The sequence below is a fragment of the Hordeum vulgare genome, chromosome 4H, assembly GCF_904849725.1.
Source record: "Hordeum vulgare subsp. vulgare chromosome 4H, MorexV3_pseudomolecules_assembly, whole genome shotgun sequence".
NCBI lineage: Eukaryota > Viridiplantae > Streptophyta > Magnoliopsida > Poales > Poaceae > Hordeum > Hordeum vulgare.
In genome coordinates this window covers 444,280,559-444,306,912 of record NC_058521.1, presented here as the reverse complement: position 1 = coordinate 444,306,912, position 26,354 = coordinate 444,280,559, and positions in this window count along the sequence as shown.

Here is a 26,354-nt window from a genome sequence, read left to right as displayed (position 1 = left end):
GATCCTTGAGAGATTCATGATGTATGACACTGCGAAAGTAGAAATCAAGAAGGAGCATCAATGGTTGATGGTTAGTAAAACCACTAAGTTTCATGAAAGGAAAGGGCTAGAAGGGATACTTCGTGAAACAGCAAAATACTTGTTGCACTAATGAAGAGACCCAAGTCTAAACCCAAACCTGAGACTAAGTGCTTCTGTTATGAGGGGAATGGTCACTGAGGCGGAGCTACCCTAGATGCTTGGTAGATAAGTAGGCTCGCAAAGTCGAAAGTATTATATTTTATATACATGATGTTGATGTGTGCTTTACTAGTACTCCTAGTAGCGCGAGGGTATTGGATACTGGTTCAGTTGCTAAGTGATTGGTAACACGAAATGAAAGCTACGGAATAAACGGAGACTAGCTAAAGGCGAGGTGACGATACGTGTTGGAAGTGTTTCCAAGGTTGATATGATCAAACCTCGCACGCTCCATCTATCATCGGGATTGGTGGTGAAACCCAAATAATTGTTATTTGGTGTTTGCGTTGAGCATGAACATGATTGGATCGTGTTTGTTGCAATACGATTATTCATTTAAAAGAATAATAGTTATTCTATTTGCTTGAATAATTACCCTCAATGGTTTATTGAATCTCGATCGTAGTGTTACACATGTTCATAATATTAGTGCCAAAAGATAAAAAGTAATAATGATAGTACCACTTCGTTGTGGCACTGCCACTTGAGTCATGTTGGTGTAAAATGCATGAAGAAGCTCCATGCTGATGGATTGTTTGGACTCACTTGATTTTGAATCACTTGAGAAATGCAAAACATGCCACATGAAACAAGTAGAGTAACTTGTTGGGAGTAATGCATTTTTGATGTGTGCAGTCCAATAAGTGCTAAGGCACGCAGTGGATATCATTATGTTCTTACTTCACTGACGATTTGAGTAGATACAGGAGTATTTACTTGATGAATCACAAGTCTGAAATATTGAAAAGTTCAAAGCTATTTTAGAGTGAAGATCGTCGTGACAAGAGGATAAACAGTCTACGATATGATCATAGAGATGAATATCTGAGTTACGAGTTTTGGTACGTAGTTAAGACAATGTGGAAATTGTTTCACAGTTCATGCCACCTGGAACACCATAGTGTGATGATGTGTGTGAACCTCTTAGCCACGCCCTATTTGATATGGTGCATACTATGATGTCTCTTATCGAATTACCACTATCGTTTATGGGTTATGCATTAGAGACAACCGCATTCACTTTAAATAGGGCACCACGTATTTCCGTTGAGATGACACAGTATAGACTAAGGTTTAGAGAAATCTAAGCTGTCGTTTCTTGAAAGTTTGGAGCTGCGATGCTTATGTGAAAAAGTTTCAGTCTGATAAACTCGAACCCAAAGCGGATAAATGCATCTTCATAAGATATCCAAAACACTTGGATACATCTCCTATCTCAGATCCGGAAGCAAAGTGTTTGTTTCTAGAAACGGATCCTTTCTCGAGGAAAGGTTTCTCTTGAAAGAATTGAGTGGGAGGGTAGTAGAACTTGATGAGGTTATTGAACCATCACTTCAACCAGTGTGTAGCAGGGCGCAGGAAGTTGTTCCTGTGGCGCCTACACCAATTGAAGTGGAAGCTGATGATGGTGATCATCAATCATCGAATCAAGTTACTACAAGCCTCGTAGGTTGACAAGGTCGCGTACTACTACAGAGTGGTACGGTAACCCTGTCTTGGAGGTCATGTTGTTGAGCAACAGTGAACCTACGAGTTATGGAGAAAGCGATGGTGGGCCCAGATTCCGACAAATGGCTGGAAGCCATGAAATCCGAGAGAGGATCCATGTATGAAAACAAAGTGTAGACTTTGGAAGAACTACTTGATGGTCATAGGACTATTGAGTAAAAATGGATCTTTAAAAGAAGACAGACGATGATGGTGATAAGTCATTATTAAGAAAAGCTCGACTTGTCGCAAAAATGTTTTCGACAAGATCAAACAGTTGACTATGATGAGACTTTCTCACTCGTAGCGATGCTAAAGGTCTGTTAGAATTATGTTAGTTGTTGATGCATTATTTATGAAATATTGCACGTAGGATGTCAAAACATTGTTTTCTCGACGGTTTCCTTGAGCAAACATTGTATGTGATACAACCAGAAGGTTTTGTCGATCCTAAAGATACTAGCAAGTATGCAAGCTCCAGTGATCCTTCAATGGACTGGTGCAAGCATCTCGGAGTTGGAATATACACTTTGATGAGATGATCAAAGATTTTGGGTTTGTACAAGGTTTATGAGAAACTTGTATTTCCAAAGAAGTGAGTGGGAGCACTATAGAATTTCTGATAAGTGTATGTGGTAGACATATTGTTGATCAGAAGTAATGTAGAATTTCTGTAAAGCATATAAGGTTGTTTGAAAGGGGTTTTCAAAGGAATACCTGGATTGCGCTACTTAAACGTTGAGCATCCAAGATCTATGGAAATAGATCAAAGCGCTTAATGAAAGTTTCAATAAGATGCATGCCTTGACAAGTTTTTGAAGGAGTTCAAAATAGATCAGCAAAGAAGGAGTTCTTGGTTGCGTTGTAAGGTGTAAATTTGAGTAAGACTCAAAACCCAACCACGGCAGAATAAAGAGAATAGACGAAGGTCGTCTTCTATGCCTTAGCCGTAGAATCTAAAGTCTGCCATGCTGTGTACCACACCTGATGTGTGCCTTGACTCAAATTCTGTTGAGAGGTACAGAGAGTGATCCATGATTGAATCACTAGCAGCGGTCAAAATTTATCCTTAGTAACTAATGGGCTAAGGAATTTTTTCTCGATTATGGAGGTGGTTAAAGAGTTCGTCGTAAAGGGTTAGGTCGATGCAAGCTTTGACACTAATCCGAATAACTATGAGTAGTGAAACGGATTCGTATAGTAGAGTAGATATTTGGAGCATTTCCGAATAGCACGTAGTAGCAGCATCTATAAGATGACATAAAGATTTGTAAAGAACGCACGGATCTGAAAGTTTCAGAACCGTTGACTAAAACCTCTCTCACGAGCAAGACGTGATCAGACCCCATAACTATATGGGTGTTGGATTCGTTGGAATCACATGGTGATGTGAACTAGATTATTGACTCTAGTGCAAGTGGGAGACTGTTGGAAATATGCCCTAGAGGCAATAATAAATTAGTTATTATTATATTTCTTAGTTCATGATAATCGTTTATTATCCATGCTATAATTGTATTGATTGGAAACACAATACTTGTGTCGATACATAGACAAAACACTGTCCCTAGTAAGCCTCTAGTTGACTAGCTCATTGATCAAAGATGGTCAAGGTTTCCTGGCCATTGGCAAGTGTTGTCACTTGATAACGGGATCACATCATTAGGAGAATCATGTGATGGACTAGACCCAAACTAATAGACGTAGCATGTTGATCGTGTCATTTTGTTGCTACTGTTTTCTGCATGTCAAGTATTTGTTCCTATGACCATGAGATCATATAACTCACCGACACCGGAGGAATGCTTTGTGTGTATCAAACGTCGCAACGTAACTGGGTGACTATAAAGATGCTCTACAGGTATCTCCGAAGATATCCGTTGAGTTAGTATGGATCGAGACTGGGATTTGTCACTCCGTGTGACGGAGAGGTATCTCGAGGCCCACTCGGTAATACAACATCACACACAAGCCTTGCAAGCAATGTGACTTAGTGTAAGTTGCGGGATCTTTTATTACGGAACGAGTAAACAGACTTGCCGGTAAATGAGATTGAAATAGGTATGCGGATACTGACGATCAAATCTCGGGCAAGTAACATACCGAAGGACAAAGGAAATGACATACGGGATTATATGAATCCTTGGCACTGAGGTTCAAACGATAAGATCTTTGTAGAATATGTGGGCTCCAATATGGGCATCCAGGTCCCGCTATTGGATATTGACCGAGGAGTCACTCGGGTCATGTCTACATAGTTCTCGAACCCGCAGGGTCTGCACACTTAAGGTTCGACGTTGTTTTATGCGTATTTGAGTTATATGGTTGGTTACCTAATGTTGTTCGGAGTCCCGGATGAGATCCAGTACGTCACGAGGAGCTCCAGAATGGTCCGGAGGTAAAGATTGATATATAGGAAGTCCTGTTTTGGTCACCGGAAAAGTTTCGGGCTCATCGGTAGTGTACCGGGAGTGCCGGGGACCATCGGGAGGGCTGTCAGGCCCCAAGGGGTCTCATGGGCTATGGGAAGAGATAAACCAGCCCCTAGTGGGCTGGAATAAGTTCCCACTAAGGCCCATAAGGTTTGAGAAGGAAAAAACACAAGGTGGAAAGAGTTTCCAAGTGGGAAGGTGGAATCCTACTCCAAGTAGAATTGGAGTAGGACTCCTCCACCTCCAATTTCGGCCAAACCTTTAGGTTTTGAGGCTGCCCCCTCCCCTCCCTCTCTCCTATATATACTAAGGTATTAGGGCTGATTTGAGACAACTTTTGCCACGGCAGCCCGACCACATACCTCCACGGTTTTACCTCTAGATCGCGTTTCTGCGGAGCTCGGGCGGAGCCCTGCTGAGATTAGATCACCACCAACCTCTGGAGCGCCGTCATGCTGCCGGAGAACTCATCTACCTCTCCATCTCTCTTGCTGGATCAAGAAGGCCGAGATCATCGTCGAGCTGTACGTGTGCTGAACGCGGAGGTGCCGTCCGTTCGGCACTAGATCGTGGGACGGATCGCGGGACGGTTCGTGGGACGGTTCGCGGGGCGGATCGAGGGACGTGAGGACGTTCCACTACATCAACCGCGTTCACTAACGCTTCTGCTGTGCGATCTATAAGGGTACGTAGATCGGAAATCTCCTCTCGTAGATGGACATCACCATGATAGGTCTTCGTGAGCGTAGGAAAATTTTTGTTTCCCATGCGACGTTCCCCAACACTTGTTACCCTTGATGGCAACAACACAATGCGTGCCTTTCTGCCCCTTCTGTCACTGGGAAAGGTCACCACACGGTATGAACCCAAAACCAAGCACTTCTCCCATTGCAAGAATCATAGATCTAGTTGGCCAAACAAAATCCAAGACTCGGAGAGACTTACAAGGATATCAAATCATGCATATAAGAAATCAGCAAAGACTCAAATATAATTCATAGATAATCTGATCACAAATCCACAATTCATCGGATCTCGAGAAACTCACCGCCAAAGAGGATTACATCGGATAGATCTCCATGAAGATCATGGAGAACTTTGTATTGAAGATCCAAGAGAGAGAAGAAGCCATCTAGATACTAACTACGGACCCGTAGGTCTGAAGTGGACTACTCACGAGTCATTGGAGAAGCGATGATGTTGATGTAGAAGCCCTCCAACTCCAAAGTCCCCTCCGGCAGGGCACCGGGAAGGGTCTCCAGATGAGGTCTCGTGGAAACGGAAGCTTGCAGCGGCGGAAAAGTGTTTTCGTGGATGCCATGCTTTTTTCTGGGATTTTAGGGAATTTATAGGCCAAAGAGCTAGGGCAGGGGAGCGCCAGGGAGGCCACAAGCCTGGTTGCCGCGGCCCCCCCTTGGTCGCGGCAACAAGGCTTGTGGGCTCCTTGTGGGCTCACTACCATGGCCCTCAAGCCTCCCGATCTTCTTGTGTTCTGGAAAATTTATTTCGGGGATTATATTCTGTTTGGACTCCGTTCCAAAGTCAGATATGAGAAGATTCAAAAACACAGAAAAAACAGGAACTGACACTTGGCACTGGATTAATAAGTTAGTCCCAAAAAAGATATAAAAGGTAAACAAAACATCCAAAGTTGACAAGATAACAACATGAAACCATAAAAAATTATAGATACGTTTGAGATGTATCACCCATCATCACAAGTCATTCAGACAAGTCTTATAAGCCAGCGGAAGATTAAAACTGTCTGAGTACAGACAGATGGAAAGGTAAAAGGCACATGGCGTGACTATCTACATACTCAACCTAGGACCAGATCGTAGCTGGGACACCAGCTACTCGTCGTCGTCAACGTCTACATAGAACCCACCATTAGGGTCATTAACAACCTCTGCAACAACTTATTAAGCAAACGTGAGTACAAAAGTACTCAACAAGACTTTAGGATAATCTATCTACTCATGCAATGTATCAACAAGGGGTTGTGGGGTTTCATGCAGAAAGCCAGCTTTGACTCTTGGCTAGACAAACTACAATTTTAAATAGTTTTAACAACTTTGTTTTCTCGTACACGAGTCCACTAACTCCACAAAAATACTCCATCATGGAATCATTCCGTCACCCTACGGAAATGCCATCCACGACACTCACACTTATTTTGATAATTTTATGGGTAGCCATTATAGTTGTCTATGAAAAACATATGTTTCCAAGTAGTCCATATCCGCGGACGCGACTATTCGAATAGATCATAACCCTGCAGGGGTGTACTTCTTCACACACGCTCTCGCCACTTATCTCTATGTGCACATCATGCACCTCGGCAACCTTCAAGCGGAAGCCCAGCAAGGGAGTCGGCCTCGACCGTTAACCACGCTAATACCTAGTCCAGGTTTATCGCCTATCTGAGGGTAACCCGCACGGAAGTCCGGCCGAGGTTTCTGCCACGACACCAAACGATGTGCGCAGGGTTCCCAAGCCCACCATCGAGGTGCTACTTGGTACACCGTGCCACTGCCTACTGCATCATAGCCCACCTCTAAGGTCAGCACTATGCACGGCGTCCAGCATGACTATAAACACTAGAAATTACTTGCAACTCCTGGACCGAGTACTAAGCGATTAATAAGTCGAGCGGGGTCATATTTCAGGGCCAAGCATGTGGTAGTAACTTGTCTTGGATTACATACACAGAACTCAGTTCCTAAGGACGGTTCCAATGAAACAACCTGCCATGTACTCCTACATAGCCTTTCTTCGGTACCTTTACCAAATCAAGTTAAACACACAACCTTTATTAACAGAACACATTCCCACGATCCTGTTCATCACCCAGATGACAGACCATACACAACTCTAAGCATAGCATGCATAGCAGGATAAGGCACATCATGGCTCAAGCATCTACCAGATATGCTAGGTTGCAAGGTTCAGCTATTTATTGTGACAAGGACAGGTCATGCAAAGGAGTGGGTTCAACTAACGTGGTAAAAGCATTGAAAGCATTTTGATCTAATGCAAGAAATAAGAGCACGAGCGAGAACATGGGATTTATTGAGATGATCAAAATGGTTGCTTGCCTTGTTGCTCAACACAGGGGTGATATCCATCAGTCGGATAATCAGTCGTATCCGAAGGGGCACGACCTACCGAATAACAACATACAAATATTAACAATCATATGCAACAATCATGATGCATGAACATGACATGAAATGAAGGATGATATGTTTCAAAGTGGTTGGTGATACCTTAGTTTGCATCTGGTTTGAAATCCAAATTCAAATATCATTTGAAATGGCATATTTATTTTAATCATTTAATTGATTTGACCTGATTCTGTTTCATAACTTTATTTTTCATGTATGAAAGTAGCACCATTGTGTTCATTGAAATTTTTTGATCAATTTGCATATATTATTTGTCTGATTTGAAGTTATATTCAATTTTCTATGAATTTCCAAAGTTTTGCAATTATTCTGGAATTATATTAAAACCAGAATTAGATTTATTGCATCAGCAGGTCAGCTCGCCATTGAAAGTCAAACCTGACCAGTGGGACCCACTGGTCAGTGACTCTGGCCAGTTTTAGATTAAGTTTTAATCTAAGTAGTTATTTAACAGTGCTGGACCCACATGTTAGTGACTGTTTAGGGTTTTAATACAACTTTATTTTATTTGACTAAATCTAATTAGCCTGGGGGCCGGCCCTGCTGCTAGCAGTCCCTGGCAACGGCACTAGAGAAATGCTGTTGACGTGTCCCTGACTTGATGCCTCCGCGGAAACAAAGCCAGAACTGCTCCCAGTTGCTCAACAATTAGCAATTGTCTTGCAATGGCCCACCAGCGCGTGGGTTCGTGGCAGTTTTCGAGGGTAGAGTATTCAACCCAAATTTGTTGGTTCACCCGTCAGGAAGTGAAAGGATACTCTCAAGTATTAGCAGCTGAATGTGTGAGATTTAACCACACCTGAAAGATTAGTATCTGCAAGCAAAGTATCAACAGCAAAGTAGTATGATAACAACGGTGCCAGAAACGATCTGGTGACAAGGCAGCCTATTCCTAACGGTTGTATCAATGGCGCCAGAAGTTGCTCGTGGACGGGAAATAGTCTTTCCCGACAACGGTGCGAGAAAAAGTATTGTAGCAGGTAGCAGCATTGTAACGAGGAACAACAATGGCAAGGAACAACAGTAGTGACAGCACTAGCAAGTAGCAACAGTAGCAAGTAACAGCAGTAGCAAGTAGCAGCATAGCAAAGCAAGTAACAGTACCAACAACAGTAGTAACAACAGCAGAGCAAAGCAAGTAACAGCAGCAGTGGGACAAACTCGTAGGCAATGGGTCGGTGATTCGTTTGGATGACATTCATCATGCAACAGTTATAACACGGAGAGTTATGTGGCTAGCTCCCGTTCGTCAATGTGATGTAGGCATGCATTCCATGTGTAGTCATACGTGCTTTGGGAAAAGAACTTGCATGACATCTATTGTCCATCCTCCCGTGGTAGCGGGGTCCAAAAGGATACTACGAGATATTAAGGTTCTCCTTTTAATAAAGAACCGGAACAATGCATTAGCACTTGGTGAACACATGAACTCCTCAAACTATGGTCATCACCGGGAGTGGTTCCGGTTATTGTCACTCCGGGGTTGCCGGGTCATAACACATAGTAGGTAACTACAACTTGCAAGATCAGATCTAAAACACACATATATTGGTGACAACATAATAATTTTAGATCTGAAATCATGGCACTCGAGCCCTAGTGACAAGCATTAAGCATGGCAAAGTAGTACCAACATCAATCTCAGAACATAGTGGATACTAGGGATCAATCCCCGTCAAAACTAACTCGATTACATGATAGGTCTTATCCTACTCATCACCGCCCAGCGAGCCTATGAATAGATTACTCACGAACGACGAAGAGCTTCATGGAATTGGAGAGGGAAGAAGGTTGATGATGACGATGGCGACGATTTCCCCTCTCTGGAGCCCAAAATGGACTCCAGATCTGCCCTCCAGATGAAGAACAGGATGTGGCGGTGCCTCCTTATCGCAAACGCGATGAAATATTCTCTTTTGATTTTTTTTCTAGGCGAAAGTGAATTTATAGAGCTGGTGTTGGGGGCGGCAGACCCACGTGGGCCCCACAATCTTGGTTGCCGCGACCAGGGGGGCGGCAACAGGGCTTGTGGCCCACCCCCTCCGGTGGATCTTTGCGCAGGTATTTTTCATATTTTCTAGAAAAATTCTCCGTAAATTTTCAGGACGTTCCGAGAACTTTCATTTATGAACAAAAACAACACCATGGCAATTCTGCTGAAAACAGCGTCAGTCCGGGTTAGTTCCATTTAAATCATGCAAATTAGAGTCCAAAACAAGGGCAAAAGAGTTTAGAAAAGTAAATACGATGGAGACGTATCGGGCCCCACTTGCTAGTGACTCAGGGGAGTCAGATCCACCGGCGGTGAGGTGGATCTCACCGGCGATGAGCCTCCGACGACCATAGAGACGGCAGAGGGCTTCGGGTTTCCTACTCCGGCGACCAAACGAGCGGCGGAAGGCACCAGACGATCGGCCACTCTGTCGCGTTTCCATTTTTGCAGGTTACAGGGGCTGAAATGGCTGGAGTTGACGCCGGCGTTAAGCTCGGCGGCTGCCGGAGTTCGGGCTAGGTGGGGGTCATCAAAACAGAGGCCAAAACGCGCGGGGCTTAGATCCTATAGCATCTACTCGTCGAGCTGAAGCTAATGGTAGCTTCAGATCGACCGGCCGATCACCGGAGGGTCACCGACGACGAGCTACCGCGGCGGTCCTCATCGGGCTCCGGTGAAATCAGGCGCTAGTGGGAGCAATCGAAGGGGAAAACGAGGGGGAAAGGACCCTAGACTCACTGGGAGTGCAGCGGCGTCGAAAGCGGGCTCGGGGATGGCCAGAGGAGGGAGAACGGCGGCGATGAGCGTCGGTGATCCGAGGTAGAAGACGTTGGGGATCCGGCGATGTAGGGCTCGGGGGCTTGCGTGGCTCGATGAGAAGCTTCACGGGGTCGAGGCGGACGTTCTGCGCGGCTCAGACAAGAGGGAGAGGGGCTGGAGAGTCGCAGGGGGAGAATGGCGAGGGGAGAGGATGGGAACGGATCCGGGGAGGCTTAGCCTCCCTCTCCAGCTCATCCGGGCGAGCCAGGCACGCTCACAGGTGCTTGGCCATGCCGGAGGAGGCGGCGGCCACCTCCTGCTCCGACTAGCGAAGGAGGAAGATGACAGAAGGAGGGAGATGGGCCTGGGCCAAGGTAAGCGCCAGATAAGGTATTTTCCATTTTTTTTCATTTCTGTTTGTGTTAATTCCTTTCTCACCTTGTTTTATTTTATTTTTGGCTTCAAACTATTCCTAAAATAGTTTGAAACATACTGAAATGTTATTTGGAATATTTCCAAACATGTATAAAAGTTTCAGCATTTTTGAAAACTTTGAAAACTTTGAAATCAATTATATAGTTGATTTGAGTAGGTTTTGACTTCAAAATAAATTGCCAAAAGCACTTTGAAAATGTATCTTACCTGTGATATTTTGTTTTCAACATTTATCAGAAATGATGAACTTTTCTAATGGCCATTTTGAAACTTTAATTTGCCACGAGAATTGAAAAGCTTTTGAATATAGAGTTGCTAGGATTTGCTTTGGTTTTCTTTGCTTTGCTTTTGATTTCATGTTTTTTTCTTGAATGTAATGAAGAAAACATGAGCACAAGCTTGCTATATTCGATTAGGGATCAGGGATGTGACAACTCACCCCCACTCAAAATAATCTCGTCCCGAGATTTAGAAGTCGTCGGGAATAGCGCGGGATACTCAAGTCGAAGACGATCCTCTCTTTCCCATGTTGCCTCTTTTTCAGAATTATTTGACCATTGAACTTTAAGAAACTTGAGGTTTCGACGTCGAGTGGTACGCTTTGCTTGATCAAGAATACGTACAGGGTATTCTCAGTATGAAAGGTTATCTTGGAGATCAAGCGTTTCGTGGTCCACTTCACGGATAGGATCCGAAAAGCAACGCCTGAGTTGCGAGACGTGGAATACATCATGAACCTTGGAAAGATGCGGAGGAAGTTCCAGTTGGCAGGCAACTTCTCCTTGTTTAGCAAGAATGCGAAAAGGACCGATATAACGAGGAGCCAACTTGCCCTTGATACCGAAATGATGAGTACCCTTCAGAGGTGTAACCCTAAGGTAAGCCTTCTCGTGAACTTCATAGGTCACAGCGTTATGATGACGATCATATTGGCTCTTTTGACGAGACTGGGCTATTTTCAACTTTTCACGAATAATGTGAACTTGCTCTTCTGCTTCCTGGATCATATCCGGACCAAAGAGTTGCCTCTCTCCGGTTTCTGACCAATTAAGAGGTGTTCGACAGCTTCGTCCATAGAGAACTTCAAAAGGGGCTTTGCCCAGGCTTGATTCATAACTATTGTTATAAGCAAATTTGGCGAATGGAAGGCACTTCTCCCAATTCATACCTAACGATATAACACAAGCTCGGAGCATATCTTCTAGGATTTGATTCACTCTTTCTACTTAACCACTTGATTGAGGATGGAAAGCAGTGCTAAAAGATAAGTGAGTCCCCATGGCATTCTGAAAACTTTCCCAGAAACAAGAAGTAAAAATACTTCCACGATCTGAGTTAATCTCCAGAGGAACACCATGAAGAGACACTATTCGAGAGATATATAGCTCTGCTAGCTGGCTAGCTGTTATACTCTCACGAACTAGAAGAAAATGAGCTACTTTGGAAAGACGGTCAATGACCACAAAGATAGCATTATTTTCTTTCTTGGTCTTGGGAAATCCAGTGATGAAACCCATACTGACTTTATCCCATTTCCATTCAGGAATAGCTAAAGGTTGAAGGGTGCTAGCAGGCCTTCGATGTTATGCCTTAACTCGACGACAAATGTCACAGTTAGCGACGAACTCAACAATTTCTCTCTTCATCCTGGTCCACCAAAACCTCTGGCGTAGGTATTGATACATCTTAGTACTACCAGGATGAATGGTGAGAGGAGAATCATGAGCCTCCTTAAGGATCAACTGCCTTAGATGTGGATTCTTAGGAACCACTAGACAATTCTCGAAGAACACAACATCTTGATCCTTCATGGAGAATTCCTTTGCATTTCCGCTAATGATATTCACCTTGATCCAAGATATACCCTTATCACGCTTCTGGCCAGCTATGATTTGATCCTTAAGAGTAGGCTTCGCCACCAGGTTAGAAAGGAATCCTTGAGGAATAATGTGAAGATTTAACTTCCGAAATTCCTCATAGAGATGTGGTTGACCTCGTTGTAGCATCAGGTTGTTACAATAAGGCTTACGACTTAGTGCATCAACTATAACATTGGACTTCCCCGGGGTGTAAGTTATCCCTAAGTCATAATCTGTGATCAACGCAACCCACTGTCTTTGCCTGAGATTCAAATCCGGCTGGGTGAAGATATATTTCATACTTTGGTGATCAGTGAATATTTCACAACGATTACCAAGAAGGTAATGTCGCCAGGTTTTAAGTGCATGGACTACAGCTGCAAGCTCAAGATCATGTGTGGGATAATTAGCCTCATGTGGACGCAACTGTCGAGATGCGTATGCAATCACATGACGATCCTGCATGAGAATGCAACCTAATCCTTGTCGCGAGGCGTCGCTATAGATAACAAAGTCCTTAGAAAAATCTGGTGGTAGCAACAAAGGTGCGGAAGTCAGGCATCTTTTCAGTTCCTGAAAACTATGCTCACACTATGGTGTCCACTCGAACTTTTTATCTTTCTTGAGGAGTTCAGTTAGAGGCTTTACAACCTTGGAGAAATTCTCGACAAAGCGGTGACAATAGCTCGCTAGGCCAAGGAAACTCCTAACTTGCTTAACTGATTCAGGTTGAGTCCAATCAAGGACAGCTTGAATCTCTCGGGATTGACAACAATACCCTTACGAGAGATTACGTGGCCTAGATAGGTCACTTCTGGTAACCAAAATCCACATTTCGAAAACTTGGCATAAAGGCGATGCTCTCGAAGTTTCATCAATACGAGCCTTAGATGCTCGGCATGTTCTTGTTCGTTCTTCGAGTAGATGAGAATATCATCGAGGTATACTACGACAAATTTATCCAAATACTCCATGAAGATTGAATTCATCAAGCGAGAGAAGGTGGCTGGGGCATTGGTTAAACCGAAGGACATGGCGGTGTACTCGTATTGGCCATAACGAGTGACAAAAGGCGTTTTTGGAATGTCCCCGTTCTTGATCTTGATTTGATGGTAACCCAATCTCAAATCCATTTTGGAGAAGACTGATGATCCAGCGAGGTGATCATACAGGTCGTTGATCCTGGGAAGCGGATACTTGTTCTTTATGGTGACCAGTTTAACTGGTCGATAATCTACAACCATCCAATCCGTTCCGTCTTTCTTCTTGACGAAGAGGACGGGGCAAGCCCAAGGAGAAGAGCTAGGACGAATGAAACCTTTATTCAAGGCCTCATCTAGTTGCTTCTTAAGTTCGGCTAGCTCCAAGGGTGCCATCTTATAAGGTCTTCTGGCTATTGGAACAGTTCCCGAAACAAGGTCTATCACAAACTCTACATCCCCGTCAGGTGGAATTCCTGGCAGTTCTTCTGGAAAAACATCCGGGAAGTCACGGACTACCGGAATGTCTTCAAGTTCTGGAAGAGGATTGGCATTGAGGGAATAGAGTTGGCATTTGGCAACTCGAGTAGAGACATTGACTATCTCACCCGAGGGATGGGTAAGCTGAACGTTTCTAGAATGAGTACAATCTTGGCATAATGAGCTGACATCCAGTCCATACCCAAGATGATATTTATATCCGAAGATTTCAGGGCTATCAAAGATGCGAGAAAAACTAAGCTGTCTAGTAGAATTTCGTTGTCATAGGTTATCCTGGAGGTTTGCCACTTACTACCAGGGGTTTGGACAACCAATGGAATTGGCATATCACACAAGGACATATTATGCAACTGTGCATAACTTTCTGAAATGAAGGAATGAGATGACCCATTGTCAAAAAGAACAGACGCTGGCTGATGATTAACAAGGAGCGTACCCAATATGACGCTGGGATCCTCTACAGCTTCTTCTGCTGAAACATAGTTCACGCGGCCACGTGCAGGAGTTGGCTTCACATAGTAAGCTTTGCCCGACTTGCCTTGCCCAACGGACTTTCCAGGTTGCTTGGCACCCATATTCTGAGGACACTCTCGTGAGTAGTGCCCTGGTTCTCCACACTTGTAGCAGATCACCTGATTGGCACATGGTGCAACATTGCTAGCTGGACCACCATAGGTTTTTGCTGGAGGGTTGGTCTGATTCGCCTGAGGCGCCACATAGGATGGCCTCGGGGTGTGTCTTGGTGGCAGAGAACTATTTGGAACCCACAACCTACGTTTTGGAAATGTGGAGCCAGATGATGAGCCAGAATCACGGAAGTGCTTCTTCATGACTTCATAATAGGTATGACCAGTCTCGGCACTGATCGGCTTATTGACAAGAGCTTGAAAGCTTGTACACTTGTGGAGGCGCAGATCACGACGAAGTTCAGGGCTCAGACCCTTGCAGAATCTTGCTTGCTTCTTGGCATCAATTGACACCTCTTCAGTGGCATAGCGGGCGAGGTTATGGAACTCGCGACTATTAGCATCCACAGTCAATTTTCCCTGGGTGAAGGCACAGAACTCCTCTCTCTTTTTGTCCATCAGACCCTCTGGAATATGGTGCAGATGGAAGGCTGCACTAAAGTCTGCCCATGTGGCTACTGGTCCGGCAGGACGCATAGCTTCAAAGTTCTCCCACCACAAATTGGCGGGTCCTTCCAGAAAGTACGCCGCAAAGGTCACCTTGTCGGTCTGAGAAACATTTGCAGAGCGAATCTTGCGTGATATACTGCACAACCAGTCATCAACGTCGAGGGGATCGACGGAGTGATAGAACTTCGGAGGATTCAGCTTCACGAAGTCATTGAGGGGCACTGCACCATTCCTCGGCTGACGAGCCATATTTTGCTCAATACGCTCTAGTAGAAGGTTGGTCTCCCTTTTGTTTCTTTCCGCCTCAAGCATAACTTCCGCCAGATAAGGCGGGTGAGGCAATTCCTCCTGGGGTGCTTACTACCCTCTCCCTGGTCATGGGCAGGGGCACGGTTCAATCTGGTGAACACCATCCTGACAAACAAACTCACAGCTTATACCAATATCAACATCCATACTAGCTATGGATTAAGAATGACTGAACACATGGAATGCGGAAATCAACATCCGAACAACATGGTAAGATGCAACTGTTGTATATACACCATGGTTCATACACACCATTACATAGTTGAGTACAACCTCAACCCGAAGAGCAAACTACTGAAAAGATGATACTACTCATCAGAGGCTTTCCAAGCTTCCTATACATTATTTATCTATGCCTCCGGATTTCTTCTCACGACATAGGCATACTCCACAAGACACACAGGACTATGGATGTACAACTACTACCATACTACTCTTTCACTCACGGGTTCAGGCATCCGCATAGAACATCTCATAAAGGTTGCCTCAATGGCCTGGGAGCTCAACCTGCGGATCAGGAAATACTCGAGCCTGAGACCCCTGGGAACCGTAAGGACACGGGTGTGACCTTGGTCCCCTGACTGGTGGTAGTAGAGGTCCACGAAGAGGGGTGACTCCTCCTATAGCAGGCCAGTCAACATGAGCCCGAAGATGGGTCCTAACAGGGTTCAGCATCTCCATGTCCCCATACCCTGTCTGATTAGAGGTGCCAGCTGTGTCAAAGCCGTCCACAGGCAGGCACGTGTAGCATAGAGCTCCATACGAAGGGCACGAGCATCCCTGTCTCTATTCTCTAGCATCTCAGCGGTGGACTGCAGCATCGGATCCTCCATAGAGGAATCAAAGTAGACCCCACTGAGGTATCCTTCTTCTCCTGGCTGAGAGGCAGGAACATAACAGAACTCTGAATTCTGCAGCAGTGTATGTCTGGCCCTCATAATGGTAAGCATTGAATATGCACCATCTTGTACTGTCATGTCAACAGTAACCCCCAATCCATAAGACCAATGGATCGGCTCCTCAGCTCCATAGTAATCTGGGAATACCCTAACAGTACACAGACACTGACTCTGATTAAAATCCCGATACTGCTCCTCCACTGTATACTCTGGGTACCAGCGGTAACCGGCTACTCACATCATCCTGACTAGCATGGCCGTGTGAGCCGACACATCAATGCACCTAGTCAGACGGACCACCTGACGAGAAGGATGGCCAGGCATATCGAAAATAGAGAGTAATGCAAATGCATTAGAGCTCTGGAGACAAAATTGGGCAGCATAACAGTTGTAAATGCTCAAAAACAATTTTGAGACAACCCACAAAAGATAGGATAGCATAACCACTCAACTATCAAGTTCAATTCCATGGTCATCAAAACTTACTTTCTTGGAATAAAAGAAACTCGGAGTAACTCTCGACTCGTTGTCCTATAATCTACCGAACAGTAATACGCGATCCTGAGAGAAAGATAAGTAACCTAGTTCTTAATCCCCGCAGAAAAGACGAGGATGGCCAGAATAGAATGACCTGAGAAGAGTAGCAAGAATCTTACGTTCCCTTCCACAAACAATTCCCTTATATATAACTAAAGCAATTCTAGACTCAACTTCGACCAGTTTGGCTTAGCAATCCTACAGTCAGTTAGGCTCTGATACCAACGCTGTCGGGCCCCCGATCCTAAGCCATAGGAATCCAGTCTGTAACACATCACATCTCTTTGCGGTCTCACGCATGGTTATCCCCACGGCTGCAGCCGTACCTTAGCCGGGACCGTTTGCGCCTTTTGAATCGCTATACAATTGTGTCGCTAGCATTCCAATGTCAAAGAACCCGGATCGACATGTATAGTCATAAACTGAAGCGGCAATTCCGTACAGGGACAGGCATACATGACCCAGCAAGGCAGGTGTCGGTCGTCAGCGAGTGTAGACGAGTCGTAGCAAGCTACAAGGACTCCATTACACCGCGTGACATTTCCCCAAAGGGACAGACACAACAGCTAAGAAGGACACATGCCGGTCAACCAATGTGTCCGGGGCAGTAGCGAACTACCATGGCCCGGTGGAAACACAAAGGGGCATTTCCCCGTAAGGAGTGCTACTAAGGCATACGACTAGGTGTTCGAACCCCATACATATCAAGTACAACACACGTACGCATGGCATACCCGATATGCATAGATACATCGATGGCATCACAACATAACCATAAACATACAAACTTTATTTGGAAGGCTTGGAAGAGCCTCTCACATAATATTACACAAGTAGGGTCTCACGACCCATCATCACAAGTCATTCAGACAAGTCTTACAAGCCAGCGGAAGATTAAAACTGTCTGAGTACAGACAGATGGACAGGTAAAAGGCACATGGCCTGACTATCTACAGACTCAACCTAGGGCCAGATCGTAGCTGGGAAACCAGCTACTCGTCGTCGTCAACGTCTAGATAGAACCCACCATTAGGGTCATTAACAACCTCTGCAACAATTTATTAAGCAAACGTGAGTACAAAAGTACTCAGCAAGACTTTAGGATAATCTATCCACTCATGCAATGTATCAACAAGGGATTGTGGGGTTTCATGCAGAAAGCCAGCTTTGACTCTTGGCTAGACAAACTACAATTTTAAATAGTTTTAACAACTTTGTTTTCTCGTACACGAGTCCACTAACTCCACAACAATACTCCATCATGGAATCATTCCGTCACCCTATGGAAATGCCATCCACGACACTCAAACTTATTTTGACAATTTTATGGGTAGCCATTATAGTTGTCTATGAACAACATATGTTTCCAAGTAGTCCATATCCGCGTACGCGACTATTCGAATAGATCATAACCCTACAGGGATGTACTTTTTCACACACGCTCTCGCCACTTATAGCTATGTGCACGTCATGCACCTCTGCAACCTTCAAGCGGAAGCCCAGCGAGGGAGTCGGCCTCGACCGTTAATCATGCTAATACCTAGTCCAGGTTTATCGCCTATCTGAGGGTAACCCGCACGGAAGTCCGGCCGAGGTTTCTGCCACGGCCCCAAACGATGTGCGCAGGGTTCCCAAGCCCACCATCCGGGTGCCACTTGGTACACTGTGCCACTGCCTACCGCATCATAGCCCACCTCTAAGGTCAGCACTATGCACGACCTCCAACATGATTATAAACACCAGAAACTACTTGCAACTCCTGGACCGAGTACTAAGCGGTTAATAAGTCGAGCGGGGTCATATTTCAGGGCCCAGCATGTGGTAGTAACTTGTCTTGGATTACATACACAGAACTCAGTTCCTAAGGACGGTTCCAATGAAACAACCCGCCATGTACTCCTACATAGCCTTTCACCGGTACCTTTACCAAATCAAGATAAACACACAACCTTTATTAACAGAACACATTCCCACGATCCTGTTCATCACCCAGATGACAGACCATACACACCTCTAACCATAGCATGCATAGCTGGATAAGGCACATCATGGCTTAAGCATCTACCATGTATGCTAGGGTGTAAGGTTTAACTATTTACTGTGACAAGGACAGGAACTACAAAGGAGTGGGTTCAACTAACGTGGTAAAAGCATTGAAAGCATTTTGACCTAATGCAAGAAATAAGAGCTTGAGCGAGAAAATGGGATTTATCGGGATGATCAAAATGGTTGCTTGCCTTGTTGCTCAGCGGAGGGGTGATATCCGTCAGTCGAATAATCAGTCGTATCCGAAGGGGCGGGGCCTACCGAATAACAACATATAAATATTAACAATCATATGCAACAATCATGATGTATGAACATGACATGAAATGAAGGGTGACATGTTTCAAAGTGGTTGGTGAAACCTTAGTTTGCATCTGGTTTGAAATCCAAATTCAAATATCATTTGAAATGCCATATTTGTTTTAATCATTTAATTGATTTGACCTGATGCTGTTTCATAACTTTATTTTTCATGTATGAAAGTTGCACCATTGTGTTCATTGAATTTTTCTAATCAATTTGCATATATTATTTGTCTGATTTGAAGTTATATTCAATTTTCTATGAATTTCCAAAGTTTTACAATTATTCTGGAATTATATTAAATCCAGAATTAGATTTATTGCATCAGCATGACATCAGTAGGTCAGCTGGCCGTTGAAAGTCAAACCTGACCAGTGGGACCCACTAGTCAGTGAGTGTGGCCAGTTTTAGATTAAGTTTTAATCTAATTAGTTATTTAACAGTGCTGGACCCACATGTGAGTGACTGTTTAGGGTTTTAATATAACTTTATTTTATTTGACTAATCCTAATTAGCCTCGGGGTTGGCCCCACTTGCCAGTGATTCAGGGGAGTCAGATCCACCGGCGGTGAGGTGGATCTCATCGGCGATGAGCCTCCGACGACCACACAGACGGCGGAGGGCTTTGGGTTTCCGACTCCGGCGACCAAACGAGCGGCGGAAGGCACAAGACGATCGGCCACTCTGTCGCGGTTCCATTTTTGCAGGTTACACGGGCTGAAATGGCCGGAGTTGACGCCTGCGTTGAGCTCGGCGGCTGCCGGAGCTCGGGCTAGGTGGGGGTCATCGAAACAGAGGCCAAAACGCACGGGGCTTAGCTCCTATAACATCTACTCGTGGAGCTAAAGCTAATGGTAGCTTCAGATCGACCGACCGATCACCGGAGGGTCATGGGCGATGAGCTACCGCGGCGGTCCTCATCGGGCTCCGGTGAAATCAGGCACTTGAGGGAGTAATCGAAGGGGAAAACGAGGGGGAAAGGACCCTAGACTCACTGGGAGTGCAGCGGCGTTGAAAGCGGGCTCAGGGATGGCCTGAGGAGGGAGAACGGCGGTGATGAGCGTCCGTGATCCGAGGTAGAAGACATCGAGGATCCGGCGATGTAGGGCTCGGGGGCTTGCGTGGCTCGATGAGAAGCTTCAGGGGGTCGAGGCGGACCTTCTGCATGGCTCAGACAAGAGGGAGAGGGGCTCGAGCGACGGCGAGCTCGAGCTTGAGGTCGGCTTTAATGGCGGCCGAGGAAAAGAGTCGCATGGGGCGAATGGCGAGGGGGAGAGGATGGGAACGGATCCGGGGAGGCTTATCCTCCCTCTCCAGCTAATCTGGGAGAGCCAGGCACGCTCACAGGTGCGTGGCCGCGCCGGAGGAGGCGGTGGCCACCTCGTGCTCCGAGTGGCGAAGGAGGAAGACGACATAAGGGGGAGATGGGCCTGGGCCAAGGTAAGCGCCAGATAAGGTATTGTCCATTTTTTCCATTTCTGTTTCTGTTAATTTCTTTCTGACTTTGTTTTATTTTATTTTTGGCATCAAACTATTCCTAAAATAGTTTGAAAGATACTGAAATGTTATTTGGAATATTTCCAAACATGTATAAAAGTTTCAGCATTTTCGAGAACTTTTAAATATTTGAAATCAATTATATAGCTGATTTCATTAGCTTTTGATTTCAAAATAAATTGCCAAAAGGACTTTGAAAATGTATCTTACCCTTGATATTTTGTTTTCAACATTTATCAGAAATGATGAACTTTTCTAATGGCCATTTTGGAAACTTTAATTTGCCACCAGAATCGAAAAGCTTTTATATATAGAGTTGCTAGGATTTGCTTTGTTTTTCTTTGCTTTGCTTTTGATTTCATGTTTTTTTATTGAATGCAACGAAGAAAACATGAGCACAAGCTTGCTATATTCTATTAGGGATCAGGGATGTGACAACTTCACTCTCCAAACTTGTGGACTGGTTTACTGAGCTCAGTATTCGCTTGGGGACAAGCGAGGTCTAAGCTTAGGGGAGTTGATACGTCCAAAATGCATCACTATTTTGTATCATAATTTATCTCTATTCATTGATATATTTCACTTTATGATGATGTACTTATATTGTTTTGGCCTATTTTACACAGTTTACAACTTTCCGGTGCCGAAATAGCACACGCAGGATTTAGCGGAGAAAATAGCACTAAGAGTTGCCATATGAGAACATCTCCAATTGCGCTGAAATTTTGAGGGAAGAAGCTTCCGAAAAGATCCCGAAGTCATGCCAAAGAAGGCCCGGAGGGGGACCACAGATCACCCAGGCGACCTGTTGGCGCCCCCTAGGCCGTGCTAGGAGGCCGCCTGGGTGATGGGCGCAGCCTCTGGCACTCTCCTTTGGCCTATATGTCCCTCTTGATATAAACATTACGGAGACAGAAGAGTGTTCGCGATTTCGTCGCCGCTCCATGGCGGAAACCTACAGAGAAGAAAATACCTTTCTGGCGGGCAGATTTCGTCGGGGAGAACTCCTCCCGGAAGGGGAGATCGTCCTCATCGTCATGGGCATCATCGAGATCATCATCACCATCATCACCAACACCAGCACCATATCCACCTTCATCCCATTTACTTCACCATTGCAATCGGAGTTGTACCTTGCACCATTCATCCCCTCTACTCTACCGGTGTTGATTACTCTTTTGTGGTGAATGCTATTGAGTTTTGTTGGAGGATTATTGTTATGACCATATTGTTAATCATATTTTCATCACCTCTGATCATGATCTCTTTTATGTCTTGTGAGTAGTTCCATTCGTTCTTGAGGACATGGGAAAAGTCTAGATGCTAGTAGTCATATGATGTTGAAGTAATATGTGTTGATTGATATTTAAGTTATGGTGTTATTCTTCTAGTGGTTTGATGTCAATGTCAACTACATAACACTTCACATTTTTAAGGACATAGGGGAATGCATCATGTATGAAGAATTATTATGGTGGGTTGCCGGAGTGACAGAAACCTGAACCCCAGTTCGCATACTTTTGCATGAGGGAGTATCAGATCCTAAAGCTTATTGCTATGGTTAGGCTTTGCCTTAATTTCTCTCTTGTATTTGCGGATGCTTGGAAGAGGGATTAATCATAAGAGTGTACTTGTCTTAGCCTAGACGGTGCACTTGTTAAGATCCACCCACATAACACTTATCAATACAAAACATAGTACTAGACGGAATATGGCGAAAGCACTTGACTATCTCTCCCGTGTGTCCTCAGGAACGCTTTAGTCTTTATAAGTTTAGTCCCTTGGCTTATCCTTTGTGTTCAAAAGCATTGGGCCACTTGCTGCACCTCGACACCATTTACTTTAATTGCATTTATTTCCTTTTTTCTTATACTAGAAAACCCATAAAAAGCTACCTTTCAGTACTTGCAGTTATTCCTTGCTCAAGGTCACTTGTCAATACCTTCTGCTCCTCGTTGGGTTCGACAATCTTACTTATCGGAAAGGCTACGATAGATCCCCTACACTTGTGGGTCATCAGTCACCCACAAGCACCAATCTATAGTTCCGGTACAAAGATTGAACACAAGAGATGAACTAGGGTTTGAGAGGAATTGGTTTCAGTTGAAGATGTTGATGAATATAGCCCTCCCCAAGATGGGAGAGTTGTTGGTGATGATGATGACGATGATTTCCCCCTCCGGGAGGGAAGTTCCCCCAGCAGAATCGCTCCACCGGAGGGCAAAAGTGCTCATGCACAAGTTCCGCCTCAAGTCGGCGGTGCTTCGTCCTGAAAGTCCTCTCCTTATTTTTTCTAGGTCAAAATGACTTATATACCAGAAGAGGGGCACCAGAGATGGGCTTGGGTGAGCACAATCCATCGGGGCGCGCCTCGGCTCACTGGCTCGCCTAGGTGGGTTGTTCCCACCTGGTGGACCCTCTGGTACTTATTTGTTCCAATATTCCTCAAATATTCCATAAAAATTCCTCGTAAAGTTTCAGCTCATTTGGAGTTGTGCAGAATAGGTAGCCTGACGTAGCTTTTTCAGTTCCAGATTTCCACCTGCCAGAATTCTCCCCCTTTGTGTATACCTTGCATATTATGAGAGAAAAGGCATTAGAATTACTCAAAAAAATCATTATTATTCAATAAAACAACATAAATTATAGTAGGTAAACATGATGCAAAATTGACGTATCAAGCGCACATCCACTACCCCCACTACCACGGCGAGCCCGCGTCCAACCGCCTCCTCCACGACCCAAACCACACCAAAAAAGTCACATCCACTTCCATTCCCGCTCCATTCCGAAAACACCATTGCCTCTCCATCTCAACTAGAAACTCCCCACAATATCTCTGTCTCAAGCCCGCCATTGCTCGAGGAGGGCAATGACGGAGGAACCATCTGCCAAGCGTCCCCGTGGTGAGACGTCCGACAAGAACAACGAGGTCGACGATGTTCAGGTCCCCGGTAAGAAGCTCGACTACACCAGGTGCCTCAATGATGTTGACATCCACAGCAAGGAGAAGCTAGATGTCGTATGCACCATCAATCCAGATGAAGCCGACAAGATGATCTAAAGGATCAGGGAGAGGGTTGGTGGCTTGTACCCTCGGTACATCGGTGTTGATGTGGAGTATACGAGGGAAGACGAACCTCTTCAAAGGGCAGTAGTTCTGCAGTTATGTGTGGAGGAACTCTGCCTGGTGTACCACATCACCAAGGCAAAAAAATGGTCAACCATCCCACTCATTCATCCTCTTCATGCATTTGTTTAATTAGTGATGCACCCTAAAATTTGATGTACAAGTATAGTTTCTTACCTTGATGCAATAATATAGTTTCTGGAATTGATGTGGTAAACTAGTTTCTAAACTTTGCCTAGCATTTTTTTCATCAGAAAAAAATGTAAAGCAACTTGGTGAAGCACTGGTATATGTTATTTTGTTCCACAAGCAAAACTAAGCTAGTACTAAGCAGCAGATAGATGATTGACTCAATTGTAAATACCAAAACAAAAATAACATGATGTGCTTGAATTTAATTTCTGAACTTTGTATACTAATTTCTGAAATTTATTCATCCATGAATTGTACTATATAATAAAGTACTTGGTGGATTCATCTTCAAACTGTATTCCCCCTTGTAGGACCAAGGGCCTCCGTCCGCTCGTGATGGAGGACAAGTTGTACACCTTTGTGGGCTTCAGCATTGAAGGTGACAAACAGAAGCCACAGGAATTTGGTTTGGAGATCAACCCCGACAATTATATCGACATCCAGCACAAATGGAGAGTTCCATGCATGATAGGAAAGAGGCTACACTCTTTTGCTGACATTGCACGCAGCGTGATCCACCCATTCTACAAAAACATGAAGAAAAAGATCAACAGGGAAGAAGACCCATAAACTGTGGGGGATCAGTCCACTACCGGATTACCTCATCGAGTATGCAGCGATAGATGCGTACTCCACCTATGAGCGATGGAACAAAATTGAAAACATCAGAGAAGGTCCGGAGTGCTCAAAAGCAAAAGAGACAGAGGAGACTTACGACAACCCCTACTACGGCTACTAAGACTACGAGTGATGACGAAAACATCAAAATCTTGCCTTGGAGTTGCTTGAGCTTGTGCTTGTGCTTTCTATTGTTTCAAGTTTGTAACCTGCTTCTGTTAGAATGAACCAGTTTCCTAATGTCATGTGTATCAGGTTAAATAAGATTGCTTATGTCAAGTACGTAGTTTGTTTATTTGATTGAACAAGTTATCTAGCTTGCTTGTTATTATGTTTATCCATTAACCATGTTATGTTGAAGTAGTCATGTTGAGCACTAACATTCTAAGGATAATAGTACGAGTACTGCAAAATGCTAAGTATAGTTTAGTTGACACATAATACTTCCAATACTAAATAATGCCGAAGGAACACTGGAAACTAAACATAACATAAAAGGGAGCCTGCGAGCACACTTATGTCAAATAATGCAGTCCACAAAAAAGTTTGCAGTTCACCAGCGTAACAACATGCAGCACATTCGTACCACGAAACTGCAGTCCAGTTACACGAGAGTATGCAGTTCACTAAGGGGAGGTGCATCGTTCAGTTCATGAGAGTATGCAGCGAACCCCTCCCCCATCCCCGGCCCGGCCTCGTGCTAAGGCACGTAGGGGGCTTGCTAGACTGGCGAAGTGCGTTTGTTCCGTCCCCAAGAACAACCACACCCTTCCCCCGACACCCCTAAGATAGATAGTGGGGTCACGGGGTGTGACGGACTCGCCGGAGCAAGCAACGACGCGACAAGCCGTGTCGTCTCCTTCTCCCGCTCGTTGGAGGCTCAACCTCGCCGAGAGTGGGGGAGGGGGTCTAGACACCCTCCCTCACCCCCGGCTCGGCCTCGCGCTAATGCATGCAGTGCGCTTGGTTGACAGGAGCAGTGCGTTTATTCTATTTCCAATCCCAAACACACTCGATTAAAAAAGATATAAAAAGAATAAAGTTATGTTGAAAAAGAACACAACCATTCTGCAGTTCAATTATACACACGAATGCAGTGTCGTTCTGCAAGTTTTTGCAGAGATAAATGGATGACAAATGACACAACTACAACATAACGGTTGCAAAAAATCAAAAACGCACGTAAACAAAAAGGGTTTCACATATATAAATTATTTATATAAAAATAAAACACGCACAGTTTCAACCATGTACAAACTGCAAAAACAGATGCTAGACATGACAGAAAAGTAGTCTTCATACACATTATCTACCTTAGACAACATAGAGTACACACCATAAAACCTAGCTATCGTACAAACCCAAGGCTTAAACCACACTATGCCAATGTCTGTTACTGTGTGTGCAACTGGAACTGCGATTATGACTACGACAGGGAAGTAAGACCAAGGCTTGCAATCAGATCTTGTAGCTCAGCCGGCATGTCTCCATAATACAATAGGTTCAAAGGATTGAACAACAGCTGGAAAATGTACTTCGCCTTCCAATCTTCAACAACAGGCTGATTTTATTAAAGAATGCAGATAAGTAATTAAAATGTTGTGATGAAAAACGAAAAATGAAAACATTTAAAAAAACAGTAACAAAAAAGGAGAGACACAGAAAGTATTACGTTGCATTTCACAATTCTGCCAACTATACGCACGCCATCATATAGGTGCGACAACTTGAGAGCATAGATTCCACACTCATTTGGCCCCTGCTGTGGCATGACCGGGTAATAGGCTTTCTGTGCCAATTTAACCAGTCAGG